The 16,293-nt window shown below is 42.1% G+C and overlaps 1 pseudogene; it reads left to right on the forward strand.

Moving 5' to 3' along the window:
* The first annotated feature begins 5,653 nt into the window (after nt 1-5,653).
* On the forward strand, nt 5,654-5,773 carry LOC128068109 (uncharacterized; annotated as a pseudogene).
* Nucleotides 5,774-16,293: the final 10,520 nt, after the last annotated feature.

The raw sequence follows: 16,293 nt of genomic DNA on the forward strand, positions 1-16,293 counted from the left end.
CTGGTTGTCCAGTGGTTAAAGATCTACCTGCCAATTCAGCAGACATGAGTTTGAAACCTGATCACGAAGGATTCCACATGCTGTGTGGCAACTAAGCCCATGCACCACAACTACTGAGCCTGCATGCTCTAGAACCCATGCTGCACGATAAAAGAAGCCGCCACAAATGAGAAACCAGTGTACCACAGCTAGAGTGTAGCCCCTACTCATTGCAACCAGAGAAAACCCGTGTACAGCAACAAAGACCCAGTACAGCCAAAAATAAGCAAATAGAGAAATCGCAAGGATGCAATCTGATCCAAGCTCTTCTTCTCTTTTTTCTTTTTAATATTTATTTATTTGGTTGTTCTTGGTCTTAGTAGCAGCTCACAGGATCTTTAGTTGCAGCCTTCAAACTCTTAGTTGTGGTCTGTGAGATCTAGTTCCCTGACCAGGGATCGAATCAAAGCATGGCGTCTTAGCCACGGGACCACTAGGGAAGTCCCATGATCTAGGCTCTTCTTTGCATAGTTTCCACAGACTGGGAGAAACTTTAGTGCAAATAATCTCTTCTTCAATGAACAAATTGCAAGGGGGGAAAAGGGTAGACTAATTAAGAAACATATTCACTAATTGCAATATACTTGAATCCTGCTGCTGCTGCTGCTACTGCTGCCAAGCGGCTTCCGTCGTGTCTGACTCTGAGAGACCCCATAGATGGCAGCCCACCAGGCTCCCCTGTCCCTGCGATTCTCCGGGCAAGAACCCTGGAGTGGGTTGCCATTTCCTTCTCCAATGCATGAAAGTGAAAAGTGAAAGTGAAGTCGCTCAGTCGTGTCTGACTCATAGCAACCCCATGGACTGCAGCCCACCAGGCTCCTCCGTCCATGGGATTTTCCAGGCAAGAGTACTGGAGCTTGAATCCTGCAAGTAGTTAAAATGAGGAAGAGGATTAGGAAGAGGAGAAGTTACAAGGTAATCAGGAAAAAGTAAATATGACACAAATTACACATTCAGATGTGCTAGTGATATGATGACCATTTTAAGAAGTCATTTTATTTTAGAAATATACACTTATATACAGATTATATGATATGGTGTCTGGGGTTTGCTATGAAACAAGTCTAGGGGTTGGAGTGGTGGGGAACTATATAAAACAAGACTGGCTATAAATTGATAATTGTTGGTTGCGCTTGTTATACTAGTCTCTCTATTTTTTATATATGTTTGAAATAATAAATTTTTAAACCACTGTTATATTAAAATGAACTAGCTAAATTTGGGGATCACTGTCTCCTCTCTTTTGACTTTTCAGAAATTCAGTTGCTTAGTTGTCCAAGATAGAGATTCTGAAGAAAATGACCAGTCCAAAATAAAATACCTCTAGAACCGTGAAATCCCTGATGTTCAAGCTGGTTTTAGAAAAGGCAGAGGAACCAGAGATCAAATTGCCAACATCCACTGGATCATGGAAAAAGCAACAGAGTTCCAGAAAAACATCTATTTCTGCTTTATTGACTATGCCAAAGCCTTTGACTGTGTGGATCACAATAAACTGTGGAAAATTCTGAAAGAGATCAGAATACCAGACCACCTGACCTGCCTCTTGAGAAATCTGTATGCAGGTCAAGAAGCAACAGTTAGAACTGGACATGGAACAATAGACTGGTTCCAAATAGGAAAAGGAGTACGTCAAGGCTGTATATTGTCACCCTGCTTATTTAACTTATATGCAGAGTACATCATGAGAAACGCTGGACTGGAAGAAACACAAGCTGAAATCAAGATGGCCGGAAGAAATATCAGTAACCTCAGATATGCAGATGACACCACCCTTATGACAGAAAGTGAAGAGGAGCTAAAAAGCCTCTTGATGAAAGTGAAAGAGGAAAGCGAAAAAGTTGGCTTAAAGCTCAACATTCAGAAAATGAAGATCGGCATCCGGTCCCATCACTTCAAGGCAAATAGATGGGGAAACAGTGGAAACAGTGTCAGACTTTATTTTGGGGGGCTCCAAAATCACTGCAGATGGTGACTGCAGCCATGAAATTAAAAGACGCTTACTCCTTGGAAGAAAAGTTATGACCAACCTAGATAGTATATTCAAAAGTAGAGACATTACTTTGCCGACTAAGGTCCATCTAGTCAAGGCTATGGTTTTTCCTGTGGTCATGTATGGATGTGAGAGTTGGACTGTGAAGAAAGCTGAGCGCCGAAGAATTGATGCTTTTGAACTGTGGTGCTGGAGAAGACTCTTGAGAGTCCCTTGGACTGCAAGGAGATCCAACCAGTCCATTCTGAAGGAGCTCAGCCCTGGGATTTCTTTGGAAGGAATGATGCTCAAGCTGAAACTCCAGTACTTTGGCCACCTCATGCGAAGAGTTGACTCATTGGAAAAGACTCTGATGCTGGGAGGGATTGGGGGCAGGAGGAGAAGGGGACGACAGAGAATGAGATGGCTGGATGGTATCACGGACTCGATGAAAGTGAGTTTGAGTGAACTCCGGGAGATGGTGATGGACAGGGAGGCCTGGCATGCTGCAATTCATGGGGTCGCAAAGAGTCGGACACAACTGAGCGACTGAACTGAGCTGAACTGAGATTCTGCCAATTGGGGTCTTCCACAAAACATCTGGGTCCCCACCTTATCACTTTTAAATGGTATCTACTAATCAACAGATCTCAAACATGCACACAGAGTTTTCAATCTTTTATTGCCTTACTTTTGTGTTGATGGACTAGAAAGGACACTAATGATTTAAAATAAGCTTCTAACTTGAAATAAAGGCCAGAATTAACTACCACAAAAAAAAATGTGAAAGAATCAAAGTCAATTCAGGGAAAAGAATAAAACTAAAAACAATCCCCCCCAAAAAAACCCATCTATAATTAATAGTCTGAGATGTAAAGAAACTGACCTCTGTGAAACAAAAATTGTGTATTTTTAAGGTACATTCAGAGAATAATAGTAATTAGCAAACTTCTAGATATTAATACATATGTATATGTGCATATATGAATAGGTGTATATTCATAAACATAACATTAAAAGTAAAAATATTTAATAGAAGATTTTCAAGGTAAAGTTAAGAAAATATCCAGAAGGTAGAATGAATAGTCTCAGAGATAAAATTAGAAAAGAAAAAAATAAGAAAAATAAAGGATAAGTACAGAAAGTATAAACATCTAATGGGAGTCTCAAAAAAAAAATGGGACAAAGAAAATGAAAGTTAAAAGGTTCATTAAAGTTAAAAGGTTAAAACTATTTTTAAAATAATTCCAAAAATTTCCCCAAGTTGAAGGGCATGAAATTTCTAGATTGAAAAGGACAATCAAATACCCAGCACAAAGGATTTACAAAGTACCAAATCAAAACACATAATAATAAAGTTTTAGAACACCAAAAGATAAAAAGAAGCTGCAGAATGAAAGAAAGAGGGGAAATACAGCAATTTGAAAACAATAATGGCAGCAAACTTCTCAACAGCAACAATGGAACTATTAGATACTGGAACAATACCCTCAAAATTCTTAGGAAAAAAGGATTTCAAATGTATAATTCTATATTCAAACAAAATATCACTCAAGTATGAGAATAAAATATTTTTCACAATTCCAAAGCTCCCAAAAACCCCCATGCTTTCTTTCCTTAAAAATTACTGGATGACTAGGGAATTCCCTGGCAATCCAGTGGTTAAGACTGCGCTTTCACTGCCATGGGCCTGGATTCCATTCCTGGTCAGGGAACGAAGATCCTACAAGCTACGTGGTGCAGCCAAAAAAAAAAAAAAGGCCAAACTAAGAAAGAGGAATACTTGCAACTCAGTAAGCAAAAGATCTAACACAAGAGAAAAATGAGCGGAATCACCAAAATGATGGCGAAGGAAAAATCCAAAATGACAGGTGTGCCGCGTATCCATGGAACCAGTATAAACAGGAACTAGAACAGGTATACCACATACTGCTGTGTAATTGACCAAAGATGTCTCGCGTGGGGACCATAAGTGAGAACCAAAATCCATTTAGTGCTCTGCTTCCCAAGCCACATTTCTAGAGAAGGGGTGCATCAAACCTTGAGGAAGAAGACACCCTTACTAATCAGTCTTCCCAAAGAGAGCACTATTCTGTAATTTGTCAACTCAAGAAGCTCTTTTTTACAATCCTTCTGGCCAGAGGGGTTCGTTATAAAAAATTTTGCTCAAGGGAATTTTCTGGTGGTCCAGTGGTTAGGACTCTGGTCTTTCACCATCAAGGGTGTGGGTTCAATCTCTGGTCAGGGAATTAAGATCCCATAAGCTGCATGGTATGGGCAAAATTTAATTAATTAATTAATTAAAAATTTACTCAGAAGGGACATCTGTGTTAGTGATGGCCTTGAATAGGAAAATTATAGGTCCAAAAGGGATGCCACCAATAAAAATATGGTAACAGTAGATTAGAAAATATGCTTGACAATAATAAAATATTTTATATTTCTGTTGAGAATTTGGAAATGATTAGAAATGAGTAACTAGAAAATTTAGCAAACCACTGGTGTCAGGGGAGGACCTGAAGCAATTATTAACTCCAAGAAAAACAAAAAGATATGCAAGAAATAAAATGTGATGAAAGTCACAACATGACCCAGCTGTTAAAAAAAAAGAAAAGAAATATTTACACTTTTATATACATGAACACAGAATATTGAATTTACTCTGAATTGTGATAAAAGTATATTGAAAGAATGAACATAGATAAAATGAACATAGATGATGGTATGCTGCTGCTAAGTCACTTCAGTCGTGTCCGACTCTGTGCAACCCCATAGACGGCAGCCCACCAGATGCCCCCATCCCTGAGATTCTCCAGGCAAGAACACTGGAGTAGGTTGCCATTTCCTTCTGCATGCATGAAAGTGAAAAGTGAAAAGTGAAAGCAAAGTCGCTCAGTCGTGTCCGACTCTTAGTGACCCCATGGACTGCAGCCTACCAAGCTCCTCCGTCCATGGGATTTTCCAGGCAAGAGTACTAGAGTAGGGTGCCATTGAGCCCAATTCTCATCTTCCATAATAGACAGTCAATAAAAGTATCTAAAAAATGACAAGTCAAAAAAGCAAGATAAACATGATATTTTAATAGAAACAGGGAAGCAAATATCAGAAGATGTCACTAAACAATTTTAAAATGGTAGTCCATGAGGATCTGATAGGGAATAGCTATCACCTTGTATTAGTTTAATTTTTGAGTTACATAATTATCTTTAATGAAAATTTTGGAGATATATGAAAATAGAATAGTCAGTGAATTCCCATATTCTAATCACTCAGAGTTAGCCAGTATCAAGATGTTGCCACACCTATATCATGTAAGCATAAAGTTTAAATTTTTTAATTAAAATATGTTAACAAATTAATAATATGGCTACCTCTGAGGCACATGATGGCTATAGGGGATGAAATGTAGTGGGGAAAGGGAGAATTTTTTTCTGTTAAACAGAAAAAACAAATGTAAACAGTTACATTTTAAATTTTATCTTACAAATTCATACATTCACTATTCATTTGATCCTCAGAACAGTTTGAGGTGGATACTAGTATCATTCCAATTTGACAGAAAAGAGTTGGCTATCATTTGAAGTTTTGTCAATGAGAAAGTATTCCTTTTTAAACAATAATTTTTTTAAGTAGGCCATAGATTTGCAGCCAGTTAAACTGACTGCGTGCTTTTCCCCATCAGGGTCGAGTGTGCAATGCCTGCAAACAATATATGCAGCATGTTGTCTATGTGGGTTGTTCAAAGGGACCCTGGAGACAGCCCTTTCCAGGACTTTCATGCTGGCATGCTGTCCCCAATCTAGGTTCCAGACAGGTAGGCACAGTGCCTTTGGAAGGCCCCAAGGCACAGTGGCCAGGGTCCACATTGGCCAAATCATGTCTATCTGCACCAAGCTGCAGAACAAAGAGCGTGTGACTGAGGCCCTCCTCAGGGCCAGGTTCAAGCTCCCTGGCCATCAGAAGATGCACATCTCCAAGAAGTGAGGATTTACTAAGTTTGTGTGTGTGTGCTTAGTTGCTCAGTCGTGTCCGACTCTTTGCAATTCCATGGACTGTAGCCCACCAGGCATCTCAGTCAATGGGGATTGCCATGCCCTCCTCCAGCGGATCTTCCCAACCCAGGTATCGAACCCAGGTCTTACCATCTGAACCACCAGGGAAGCCCAAGAATACTAGAATAGGTACCCTATCCCTTCTCCAGGAAAAGGTTGTACCTTTTAAGACTAACTTTTAAAAATATAGTATGGTTTACTTGAATTTTTGATGTTTTATCTTCCCGACCCAAGAATGAAACTAGGGTCTCCTGCATTGCAGGAGGATTCCTTACCAGCTGAGTTACTAAGTTTAATGCAGATGACTTTGAAAAGATAGTGGCAGAAGAGCGACTCTCACCAGAGGGCTGTGGGGTCAAATATATCCCTAACTGTGGCCCCTGGACAAATGGTGGGTCCTGCACTCATGAGAGCCATGGTGCTGTCCCCTCTTAACTCAAACCCACCAGTAAATCCTACTTACCTGTCAAAAAAAAAAAAAAAAGGCCATAGAAATCTATTCCCCTTCTCATATGATAGCCATTTGGCTACTAGCATTCTTTTTCTTTTCTTTTCTTTTTTTAGTATAAAAAGTCCCAGTTCTTCCAATGATGCTTCAAAAGTAGAATTATTATACATTGCAATTGTTAATAACACTTTCTTTTACTGTCAAATGTACCACAGTTTAGGTAATATTTTATGGCCACTCTTCTAATAGGATTTGGTATTTAGGTCCTTTCCGATGTGGGTTGCCCTACCCAGGACATTACTCTGAAGAAGTGTCTTCAGTCTTGAACCTAGCAAAATATGGAAACTTAGTGGGACAATTAATCTTTCCTGTTTCAAGCTTTCTGCATCTACTAAGGCAGGTAGGGAGCCTGGGAGTCATCATACTTCTGGATCATACAACTGATCCACAATGAATTAGCTGTCACATAAATTCAGTCTTTTTCAAGCGATTCGTCCCTAAACCAGGACTCCCAGGCCTATGTTTGCACCTCTGATCTTTTTAACCCACCTGTAGGACTCCAGGTCCACTCTCCTCCGAGTGTCATTTGCTCATGTAGGATCATTGTTCCAGCCTGTCACGCTCATTCTAATTGCAATTCTGTCATCCAGCCTATTAGTGATTCTGGTCCTCCTTGTGTCATCTGGAAGTATGATGAGCTGGACATCTACATCTTCATTTGAGCCACTGATAGAAACATCACACGACCGGGTTCCAAAACCTCCAACTGGAAAGACATAACCCCTACCATCATCACACTTCTTTGGGTACAGTGAGTCACCATTTATGAATGCTCCAAGCAGGTTCATCATCAGCTCACATTTCTTCATTGCATCCACAAAGATAATAGGACAAACTGCTTCAGCCCCTGTTGAAATCAAAGAACAGTATCTTCAGGATTCCCCTAACCTCCTTATTCTGTGTCCTTATCAACAAAAGTGTCCTTATCTACTCTTTGGCTTGTACGCCTAAAGAACTCATGTTGGCTTCTGCCTAAAGGTAGACATGTTTTCCTTGTTAGGCATTGCCAGAACCTATACATAATAACCATTTCTAGAGTTTTGCCAGGAGTCAGTCTCGATCTTGACAGTCTTTAATTCCCAAATCTATTGTCTACTCCTTGCTGAGCGTTATGGTAGTCCTTGTCCATTTACGTGCTGTAGCACCCCTCTGACCTGCCAGGATTCCATGAAGGTCACCAAAAGCAGATTCCTGCTTGCATGTGATTTTGACACTTGTCTGGACCTAGATCTTTTTAATCATAATTTTTCCTGCTATTTCCGATTTAAAGTCATTCTCCTCAACACTCCGGAAAGAAGGAAGAAGGATAGATAGCAGCTCTTTTCTCTGTCTTTGGATAACATCAACAACCCAAAGGTTGTTCTGGGTACCAAACACATTTTAAAATTTTATTTACTTATTTATTCATTCATTAATTCATTCACCCATCCATTCATTCATTTATGTTTAATCACACAAGTATTACATACTTATTAAAATGCAAATATTACAGATAAAGCCAAATCTGTCATTGATCAGTCCTTCTAATTCTAGTCCATTCTTTTTTATATTCATTTTGTTTATTTCTCATTTTTATTTTATCTTTGGAAAGGCATTTTATTTTAAATATAAAAGTGTGTACATGTCAATCCCAAACTCCCATTCTATCCTTCCCCGTAACCACAAGTTCATTCTATAAGTCTTTGAGTCTGTTACTGTTTTGAAAATAAGTTCATTTGCGTCATTTTTTTGGATTCTGCATATAAGCAATATCACATGATATTTGTCTTTCTCTGACTAACTTACTTCAATTAGTATGATAAACTCTAGGCCCATCCATGTTGCTGCAAATGGCATTATTTCATACTTTTTAATGGCTGAGTGATATTCCATTGTATATCTGTACCAAATCTTCTTTATCCATTCATCTGCTGGTGGACATTTAGGTTGCTTTCATGTCTTAGCTATTGTAAACAATGCTGCAGTGAACACTGGGATGCATATATCCTTTCAAACCATGTTTTTCTCTGAATATATGGCAAAAAGTGGGCTTACTTGGTAACATGGTAGCTCTATTTTTAGTTTTCTAAGGAATCTCCATACTGTTCTCTATAGTGGCTGTATCAATTTCATTCCTACCAACAGTGTAGGAGGGTTCCTTTCTCTCCACCCCCTCTCCAGCATTCATTGTTTGCAGATTTTTTGATGATGGCCATTCTGACTTGTGTAAGGTGATATCTCATTGTAGTTTTGATTTGTATTTCTCTAAGAATTAGTGATGTTGCTCATCTCTCTGTGTGCCTCTTGGCCATCTGTATGTCTTCTTTGGAGAAATGTCTCTATAGATCTCTGCCCATTCTTTATTGTTACTAGATTGATGCATGTTCTTCCATGCACTTACACACACACATGTACATATAGAATATATACTTTGGATTTTTTGTTTAACTATGTTGGCATAGCCTGTAGAAAATGTTCCCTTATTAATATTTTCCTGACAAAACATCTTTAGGCTTTTAGTACCCCAACCTTAGAGAACCCATGTATATCAAGCACAATAATGTTTGTCAGTTTTTGTTTACAGAGGGAAAATATATACGTATTTGCATCCCCAAAACTCAATATGGCATTCTAAACATATTGATGGATGGGAAAAATCCCAAGTTACATTTCAAATAGAACTGATAGGGTATCAGAATCATGTGTAAATGTTTGGAAAAGTGTCAACAAATGGGATGTGAGTCTGGAGTGTGGCTGAGGCTAAGAAGACTTACTGCTAACAAAGCAACCATTCATTACAGCTATATTCTTGTTTGGTAATCACGAAGCAATATCCTGAGCTTTTTACATCCTAATGTAATAATTTTTTAATTCTATATGGGCATTTACTGGGATCTAGTTACATTTTTTAGGAAATTTGTTGAAAAATTCAAGTTGACACACAACCTGTTTCCATTTTTCCCATTTAAAAAATGGAAAACAGGCTCCAAGTTAGTATTTTCACACAGAATGTTTCATTTGAATGAATGGATTTCTGATTTAAGAGGGAAAATGCCCATTCATCAGCAAAAGGATAAACAAAATGTGGTATATAATGTGGTTTATCCGTACAATGGAATATATCACTTGGTCATAGAAAGGAATGAAGTTCTGATAACATGGATGAATCTCAAAAGCATCACACTATCGCCGGTCTTCCACCCCCACTATCCTAGGCTAACTGTTTCAACCTAGGTCTTTTTCTTGATTTTTATTTTATATTGGAGTATAGTTGATTTACAAAGCCACGGTCTTCATGTGCTCCCATTGCAAACCCCATTGGTCTCTCTGACATCCCTGCAGCAGGTCATTCTGCTGCCCACTCCCATCTGCCTGGACCACTCTTCTCCCTCAGCTTCCTGATGACACACTCCCAATTTTTTTCCAGCCTCACTGATGGGGATGCTCAGCCTTAATCACTGGCTGCTCAAACTCTACCTGCCCCTCACAGGCTGGTGCTGCCATGTCCCACCCTTAGCCTTCAACCCGACCCCTCCTCAGTCACCGTGATCCTTTCCACAGCTGCAGAGGTCACACAGACACACTGACAACTTCTAACCTGTTATCTTCAGCTCTGCTCACTGTCTCCCAGTTTCATATGTCCATCAGCCTAACAGACACCTCCACCTGGAAGTTCCTCTGCAACCCCAACTCAATGTGTTTAAAACTAAATAGTGCAACATGTTCCCCATAAGCACACACACACATTTGTGGGTGGTAGGATTAAATGCTATATTTTGGACATCTGAATTTTCTAGTTTTTCTTCAATTAACAGCCATAGCCTGTATGATGGGTTATGGATGTTAAAGCAAGAGAATTCCAGAAAAATATCTACTTCTGCTTAGTCAAGTATGCTAAAACCTTTGACTGTGTGGATCACAACAAACTGTGGAAAATTCTTAAGGAAATGGGAATACCAGACCACCTTACCTGCCTCCTGAGAAATCCATATGCAGGTCAAGAAGCAAGTTAGAACTGGACATGGAACACCAGACTGGTTCCAAATTGGGAAAGGAGTATACCAAGGCTGTATATTGTCACCCTGCTTATTTAAAGTCTATGCAGAGTATATCATGAGAAACGCTGGACTGGAAGAAACACAAGATGGAATCAAGATTGCCGGAAGAAATATCAATAACCTCAGATATGCAGATGACACCACCCTTATGGCAGAAAGTGAAGAGGAGCTAAAAAGTCTTTTGATGAAAGTGAAAGAGGAGAGTGAAAAAGTTGGCTTAAAGCTCAACATTCAGAAAAGTAAGATCATGGCATCCGGTCCCATCACTTCATGGCAAGTAGATGGGGAAACAATGGAAACAGTGACAGACTTCATTTTCTTGAGCTCCAAAATCACTGCAGATAGTGACTGCAGCCAAGAAATTAAAAGACAATTGCTCCTTGGAAGAAAAGTTATAACAAACCTAGACAGCATATTAAAAAACAAAGACATGACTTTGCTGACAAAAGTCTGTGTAGTCAAAGCTACGGTTTTTCCAGTAGTCATGTATGGATGTGAGAGTTGGACTGTGAAGAAAGCTGAGCACCAAAGAATTGATGCTTTTGAACTGTGGCGTTGGAGAAGATTCTTGAGAGTCCCTTGGACAGCAAGAAGATCAAACCAGACAATTCTAAAGGAAATCAATCCTGAATATTCATTGGTAGAACTGATGCTGAAATTGAAACTCCAATACTTTGGCCACCTGATGTGAAGAACTGACGACTCATTGGAAAATATCCTGATGCTGGGAGGGATTGAAGGCAGGAGGAGAAGGGGACAACAGAGGATGAGATGGTTGGATGGCATCACCGACTTGATGGACATGATTTTGAGCAAGCTCTGGGAGTTGGTGATGGACGGGGAAGCCTGGCATGCTGCAGTCCATGGAATGGCAAAGAGTCAGATACAGCTGAGTGACTGAACTGAACTGAACCCATATAATGAGGGGAAACAGCTTTTTTAAAAAAAGCTTCAAAGTTGACTTCCCAGACTAAAGTTGAATTCCCAGGTAATTGTGCAGAAAATACTAATTTTGGAGCACAAATAACATTCCTCACACTCTTCTCGCTTTCTCCCTGAGAGTTTCAGTCTCCATTATAATGAAAAAGGAGGGGAGGGGAGAGGAGGTGGGGCTCCTGCTCACTGGCACAGAGCTGAGCCTCAACCGGGGACTAAGGGACTTTGTCATTGTTTTTACTCCTCACAATAACTGAGGGGGATAGATATTATTAGGCTTATTTTACAGATGAAAAATGGAGGCTCTAAAATGATAAGCAATCACCTTCCATTATTCAGCTAATGAACAAAAAAAATCAAAGCCAAATCTACCCAACCCCAAAGCATGCTCACCTGCATTCTTTCCCCACTTTCCACACACACTCTCTCTCTCTTTAGAAGTACCCCAGAGTTCTTACTTAAAATTTTCCACCAAATATCCCTCTCCTCTCTACCCTTTCACATCAAAGGCTTAGTGGCAGAGGCTGGAAGGTGGATGTCTGAGTACACACTGTATGTGTGTGTGTGCTCGATGGTCAATTGTGTCTGAATCTTTGCCACCTCATGGACTGTAGCCTGCCAGGCTCTCCTGGAGTGGGTTGCTATTTCCTCCTCCAGGGGAGCTTCCTGACCTAGGGATCCAACCCGCGTCTCCGGCATTGGCAGGTTGATTCCTTACCACTGAGTCACCTGGGAAGTCCCCTACATATATTAGGTTCCTAACAATTTTGCACAACTGCACCATAATTGTCCTACCCTAATACCAGTACCACCCTCATTTCTGTCAGAAGAGTCATTTATGTCATTTAGTCTTTCAATGACTCTATAGTAAGCACCCTCTAAGTCTCAGAAAGAGAGCCAGACACTGGAGATTCCATGATGAACAGGGAAATTGTGGTTCTTGTCTTCATGGGGTTTTCACTCTGGCTGGAAAATGCATCACTCACAGCGCATGAGCACTAAACAGAGAATATCTGTGCACAGAAAAACCAGGGATGGTTCACCAAGAACCAGTAGTCAAAATGGAGAAATGAAAGGAAAAAGTAGATGGGTGTAAGGTGGAAAAGAATTTGCCAGAGCTTGCTCCCATAACTCCATTATTGGCCCTCCTATTCTCTGTTTTTGTTAATGACCTTCAAGCTCATCAGATTATCAGAAGATATAAAATTTGTTAAATGGTAGAGGAAAAAAATAGGGTCTCAGAGACAGCTTGGAATAATGGATCAAAATTAACTTAATGTAATTTAAGGGATAAATACAAAGTCTGGATTTGTGTCACAAATTGATCACCCCAGTGCACCGAGACAGTCAGAGTTTGTCGGCAGCTCATGCGAGAACAGGGCTTCCCAGGTGCAACAGTGGTAAAGAATCTGCCTACCAAGCAGGAGATTCAGATTCGATCTCTGGGTCAGGAAGATCCCCTGGAAAAGGAAATGGCAACTCACTCCAGTATTCTTGCCTAGGAATTCCCACAGACAGAGTAGCCTGGTGGGCTGCAAGTCCCTGGGGTCACAAAAGGGTCAGACATGACTTAGCGAATAAACAGCAACATGTGAGAATAACCAGGGAGTTGCTGTTGATGAGCTTAATGTGGGTTCTCAAAGCCACTCCTAAATTCAAAGCAACTACTAAAAAGCTAGGACATAGGTGTAGGAGCCCCAACGGGGTCCAGCAGAGGCAAGGAAGCCTCCGACTGTGTCAGGGCTCCTCTGAGAGGACTCTCCACCCACTGGGAGTCCCAGGAAGACTACAGGTGTCAGTAAAGAGAGGCTGCACCCCTGCATCAGCACACAGCAAGGCTAATCCCCTGCTCCAGCCCCTCTTTTACAGAGTTGCCAACTGAGGCCAAAGGGGGAAAGGGCCCAGTGGGGTCAGCAAGTTTGCAGCAGAACCAGTACAACCCTTGAACTGTCTTGAATGAATGAATGAAGTACATGGATGGATAAGGATAAAGTACATGGAGAGGCAGCATATAAGATCAGGAACTTCCATTTCATCTTCTTTGAGGCATAAAGGAGGAGTTTAATCAGAGACTTCCCTGGTGGTCCAGTGGTTAGGAATCCACCTGCCAGTGCAGGGAATATGGGTTCAGTCCCTGGTCCAGGGGAAGATCCCATAGGCTGCAGAGCAACTAAGCCCGTGCACGGCAACTACTGAGCCCGTGCTCTAGAGCACCCAAGCTGCAACTACTGAGCCCAAGTGCTGTAACTACTGAAGTCCGTGTGCCCTAGAGCCTGGCTCCACAACAAAAGAGGCCGCTGCCGTGAAAAGCCCATGAACGGCAACTACAGAGTAGCCGCCTCTCTGTCACAACTAGAGAAAGCCCACTTGCAGCCACAAAGACCCAGCGCAGCCAAAAATAAAATAAAAGGAGTTAATCAAGGTGATAAGGTTTCCCACTGACTTACCCACAGGTTCTTTGTGCTGAATACATGAGTGCCCATATGTGTGGCCACACCATGCCCCCCCAGACTCTGCTTGACCTCCCACAGTGCTTTCCTCCCTGCCCTAGGCCAGGCTGGAGGCAAGGGGAAAGGCACTGCTAGCCCTTGCCCAGCTCCCTAGGCTTTCTTTCCTCTTCCCAAGGCCCCTCCTTCAGGAAGTCCTCCTGAGCTGGGGAGGCAGTGGTGTCAGCCTCCTGCCCAGGCAGAGAGCTCTGCCAGCTGTAGCGGCCCCTGCTCCAGGCAGTTCTCCTAAACTATCCTAAGCAGGCAGGTGCCTAGAGAAAGCCCCCAGCTTTTACCTTTGCACCCTCTGTCTCCCCATACACTTCTGTGCCTCAGGTCCCTCATCTCTTACCCTCTCCAGGAAGCCATCCTCAGACCCGTGTCTTCCTGAGACCCCAGACCCCCAGTTCCCTCTGCTTCCAACTGTCCCCTCCCCCGAGATCCTCTGTCATTATCTCTGGAAAGTGAGGTTTGTGCATCATCATTAATGGGCTAAACAGCAGGGTCAGCGAGGCAGGTAGCAGTAAACACAGCAATTACGGCCTCGCCTCCATCCGAGTGCCTTCGCTCCCAATCCATCTCCCCTCATCACCAGGCGGTGCTGAGCCGGCCCTGCCTTCATTACATTAATCAGGTTAATTCCAAGTTAGAGCCCACATTCTAATCAAAAGGCAGTCAACAGGGGTGGGGTGCCAGGGAAAGAGGGAAGAGCCATCCCCCCAAGGAATGGAGGTTGACAGGAGGCCCAGGCCTGAACACCTGACAGCCTGCCTCCAGGGCCCCATGCCTTCCAGAGGCTGCTCCCAGTCTCAGTCTGGGCCTTGCTCCTGAGACCTCTTTTGTGTCTTGGATTGAAGCCAAGGCTGAGACTCTGGATATATAGTCAGAGGCTAGGAAGAGTCTCTTTCCTTCTCTCTCTAAACAGGCCAACGAAGCCTTCATGGACTGTTGGCAAGGTTGTACACTGACAACTCTAGGAGGGCACCATATTCATACCGAAGTCTAGGTGAATGACGTCCTTAGAGCTGTGCAATGTACAACCTGTACAACAGTACAGAGCAGCCCAGCAGGCCACCTCCTGAGAAAGGGACTAGGGAAGGCGGGGGACAGCGAAGGATTGAGAGTAAAGGCCACTGAGCTAACACTGGAAATCAAATAGTTCATTAAGAGGAAATGGAGATCGGGCTTCCCTGGTGACTCAGTGGTAAAGAATCCACCTGCCAACGCAGAAGGTAAGGGTTCAACCCCTGATCCGGGAAGATCCCACATGCCGAGGAGCAACTAAGCCTGTGCGCCACGACTGCTGAGTCTGCTCTAGAGCCTGGGAGTCGCAACTACCGAGGCCCATGCCCTCGGGCCCATGCTCAGCAATAAGAGAAGCCACCGCAAAAAGGAGCCCATGCACTGCAGCCAGAGAGTTGCCCCTGCCTGCCGTAACAGAGAGAAAGGCCCAAGTAATGATGGAGACCCAGCACAGCCAAAATATAACTAAATCAAAATTATTAAAATAAAAGAAGAGGAAACGAAAATCAACAGACTGCCATCAGCAGCAACACCACCATCAACTCCAACTCACTGGCATTTTCCCAAGGTTCTCTCCTCATCCTTTGCTAGGTAACTTCACTGCTTCCACAGCTTCAAATGGCACTGCATTGATGGAGAGTCCTTACCCTCACTCTTTCCTACCCTGGCTTCATATTCCATAGGTGTAGCTCCACATGGAAATCCCTCTAGCTACACAAAGCATGGTTAAAATAGCTCAGAAGCTTTTTGCCCAGATTTACTTCTCTTCCCTTTCTCAGTTAATTCCTCCCTATCTGGCCCAAGCTAGAAATCTTGGAATCATTTGAGAGTCCTCCTTCTTGGACCCTTTATTAAACCAGTAAGTTTTCTACTGTGGCTTTAACAAATTACCACAAGCTCAGCTTCAGACAATAATATCTTTCAGGTATGGAGGTCAGAAGTCTAAAAGGGGTCTCACTGCATCTAAATCAAGGTGTTGGCAAGGCTGCATTCCTTCTTGGAGGTTGTAGGGGAGAATCCATTTCCTTGCCTTTTCCAACTTCTGGAGGCTGCATACATTCCTTGGCTAATAGCCCCTTTCGCCATCTTCAAAACCAGTAGCATAGCTACTCTCTGACTTTGCTGCCTTCTTTTTACTTTCAAAGGCCTTTGTGAGTACACTGGGCCACTTAGATAATCTAAAATAATCTCTTGGACCTGATTCTCAATTTTAATTCCATCTGCAACCTTTCTTCTCCCT

This window comes from Budorcas taxicolor, chromosome 23 (assembly GCF_023091745.1).
Source record: "Budorcas taxicolor isolate Tak-1 chromosome 23, Takin1.1, whole genome shotgun sequence".
NCBI lineage: Eukaryota > Metazoa > Chordata > Mammalia > Artiodactyla > Bovidae > Budorcas > Budorcas taxicolor.